Genomic DNA, 3,784 nt, shown 5'->3' with positions numbered 1-3,784 from the left:
AGGCAAAAGGAGGGGCTGGAGGCGCAGCTTGGGTGTCAAGGGAGGGAGGGCAGACGTGGGGGATTGGGGTGCCTCGAGGGGGTCTGGCTGCAAACCCCGCAGTGGGGAGCTGGGATTCTCTGAGCTTTCTCCTTGTGTTTTTCATCCCCTGAGCCCTGATACCCGCCCGCTGCTGTTGTGCTGTGCCTGGGATGGGGACAGAGATGGGGACAGCTTCCTCGAGGGGTCCCAGCACAGCGCGGTTCGAGAGGTGTGGGGGGAACGGGGAGATGGGGAGATGGAGAATCCGCTGGGTGGGACACGGGGCCCGGGCCGAGCCGCCCCGCGCTGTCACCACCGTCGCCACCCGCCGAGCCCCGCGTGGCCGTTAGATGGCAGGCGTGGGGTGTCCGGAGGCAGGACGGCATCGGGAAACGCGCAGGGAAATTCAGCCGTCGGCAGCGGGGGTTGCGCGGCCGAGCGCGGCCCCTTCCCCAGCGCGGGGTGTCCCGGGGACACGAAACTCCCACCCCGTGTCCCATCTGGGGACGGATTGTAGCTGCGGCCCCGGGGTGCCGGCACGGCGGTGTCTCACCCACGAGCAACCGAGCGTGGCCGCTGCGGTGCAAAACTGCGCTCCCGGTACCAAACCGAGCCCCCCAGCCCGGGTTGGGACAGCTGAGGAGCAGGGAGCAGCGCAGCAGCCAGCGGGGCTTTGCACAGGTGTCCGTTTTGCATTCATCCGCGTCCTCGTGCTGCGGTGTCGGAGGCACGCAGCGCCCCGGAGTGACAGCTGGGAGCAGAGGGACGCAAAGACGAAAGGCCGTGCAGCAGCGTGGCTGTGGGCACGCAGAGCCCGGTGACGCTGGTTGGGGATGCATCCTCAGTGCGTGCGTCTGCAAAACATGCAGGGAAAGGGGCTGGGAACCGTAAGTGGGGCAGCTGGACGTCTCCAGCAGTTTCCACTCCTTGCCAGTGAAACGGCTCTGATTTTTGAAAGCGTGTTTTGTACCTCGAAAGAATAGACACCAGGCACGCTTTCCCCGCCCCTGGCACTCACGCCGGGGACGTGGATCCAAACCCTTTGCAATTGGGCCACGGCGGAGCCAAGACGTCCGCGAGCTGCCCGCGGGGAAGGGCTGGGAGCCTTTGCGAAGTGCTGGGGAAAAGCTGTGCAATTTGGCCAGTGCTGGGAAGACACGGTTCTGGGTACGCGCTGATGAGCAGAAAGCAAGTGGCCCGAGTGGAAAAGACGCAGTTTGCTGCACGGGGACCCACAGCCGTGGGTCTCACGGCTTCCCCACGAACGCCCCAAACAGCCTTGCCCTGCTGTGCACACACACATACACACACACCTACACCCTATGCTGTCCCGGGGGTAACACCGGCTCGCCAAACACGGCAGTAAACACACCTTTGCCATAGCTACGGAGCAGCCCCGCACCTGCCCCGCGAGGAGCCGCATCCGGAGCCGAGCGCTGTTTGTGGCGTTGTCCTGGGAAACGGCGCTCGCCGCGAGACACCGAGGGGTGGGACACGGCTTTACGGGAGCACGGCGGATGCATAGCTCAAAGGAAAGCTATGTGCGAAGGGCAGGTCGTGGGCACGCAGGGGAAGGGGCCCCCGAGGTGTCCAAGCCCGGCGCGGACGGATGCTGTACGACCGATGCTGCAAACCCTGCGCGGATGGGGATCTGCCCCTTCTGGCTCTGACGTTTTCCCCCATCTGAGCCCGAGATGCCTCGAGAGGTGCCTGTCACAGCCGTGGGGAGGCTGAGGGCTGTGCTCGGCCCTGCCTGGCATTGTGTAGGCTGAAATGTTCACTCCACTTGCCCATCCCTCTGCTCACCAAGTGCCTCTTGTTCATCTACTGCTTATCTCCCAGGCAGTGCAGTCTTCATCTAAAGCAGGAAGGGTCAGAGCAGCCGCCTCTGCCCATTTCCAAGCATCCTTATGTTTTCCTGCCTCGCTTCACCAGCTTTTAATTGCTAGCTAATGGGTTTTCACCTCTACCTGTATCTGAAATGCAGCCTTCTGTAGGTCTGCCTGCTGCAGCATCTCAAGTGCTTGAGTGCACCTCAAGTCATGGGGCAGGGGAGACAGGTTGTGAGGATGAATGGGGCTGTGGAGCACCTGGGAATCAAACCAATACTGCTCAATTTCATTTTGAGGAAGCAAAATATTTGGGCTTGTCAAGTTCCTCATTCAGAGCCATCCAGGAGCTCAGTGGCCCTTGAACAAAGCCATGTATTGAGACCTACATCTTTCTTGAGCGCCGCAGGCTGCTTCAAGCATGATCCAGTCATTTTCCATGGTCAGTTTGGAAAGAGGTCCTGCCAACACGAGGTCCTGCCAACACGAGGTCCTGCCCAGTGGGCTCTGGGCTGCAGCCACAGGCAGCAATGAGAAGTTTATCCTTGCCTTGACCAAGAGGAACAACCCACAGCCATAGAGAGACACATGGGAAGGGAAGGGAAGGGAAGGGAAGGGAAGGGAAGACCCCATTCCCATTGCCCAGGCTAGGCATCCACCCAGACCCCTATTTTTGGCCATGCAGCAGCAACCAGAGAATGCCTGTGATGGTGCATTCTCTGCAGGCATTGCCTCTTGTTCTCATCATCTCTTCCTTTGTATCCTGCAAGCAACCAGCTCTGCTTGCACTGACACACAGTTGTGTTGTGCTGGGAGTTGCACAGCCCTGGGACATGAGCTATCTGTTTGGTGGGATCTCCATCCACATCCACATTCAACACTTGCCTGACTGGAGCAGCCTGGCCTGGCTCTGGAGCTCATCCTGCTCACACAGGGGCCGGGCTGGAGACCTTCAGACATCCCTCCCAACCTTAAATCCTTCCATGATTTATATTGAATTCTCTTTGGTATTCGTGTAGTTCTGGGAAGCCTTCAGTGATGTATCATTGAACTGCTCTAGTCTGAAGCAGGCCAAGGAGGGATTTAGTGGTCCTGGCTCCATAGATCTCATTCACATCGTCCTTCTCAAGGGCAGTGAAACATCTGCTGCCGATAGGTAACTCCAGGCCACGGCGCTCGCCCGGCGGTGAGCAGGGTGCGTAGGGTCGGACCTTTGCTGGGCTGCTTTCATCCTTCCTCACCCTGCTGTGAGATTTCCAGGCGCTGATTAAGAGGTACCATTGCTGCGAGGCGTGCTGTGCCTGGGTGGATGCAGCTTTCAGCACTGAAACGCAGTGTTTACTGGAAGGCTCCGCCGTTGTTCTCGACCGGGACTGATTCCCTGCCAGATGTCAGCTCTGACCCCCAGCAGTTTCGGCAGCAGAGCCGCCTAAAAATTGGAAGATTGTTTTGTATTCTTGCAAGAAAAAGGAAAAAAAAAAGAGCATGTTTATTGTGTAGATATTGCTTTTTCCTGCCTTCCTACTCTGAAATGGCCAAGGCGTGTTAGCAGAGATTCGCCTTCAATCGGCCTTTGTGCAGAGAGAGAGGCTGGAAAATCTCAACCCAGCAGGAGAGAACTGAAGCGAGTTGTGGGCAACCGAGTGCAGCGATGTAAGCGGTAACGCTCAGCCAGCACATGAACTTTGGACACCGCTCGCGCTCCGGTTTGTGTCTGCAGCACAGAGGGGCCCTAAGGAAAAGGCGGTGGAGAGCCATTATCTCGCAGCCAGATCCTTGTGGTGTTGAGGGGAAACATATAGCAGGGCTGGGCTGCTGCCTCCTCCCCGCACGCCCCGCAGATGCCAGTCGACGTCTCCCAGAGCGCTGATAATCCCGAGTGTGAGTCAGAGCCCAAGAATCACGAGCAGAGCTTCAAATTAAGTCTCATATTA

This window comes from Meleagris gallopavo, chromosome 21 (assembly GCF_000146605.3).
Source record: "Meleagris gallopavo isolate NT-WF06-2002-E0010 breed Aviagen turkey brand Nicholas breeding stock chromosome 21, Turkey_5.1, whole genome shotgun sequence".
Taxonomy (NCBI): Eukaryota; Metazoa; Chordata; class Aves; order Galliformes; family Phasianidae; genus Meleagris; species Meleagris gallopavo.
This window is presented reverse-complemented; position numbering follows the sequence as displayed.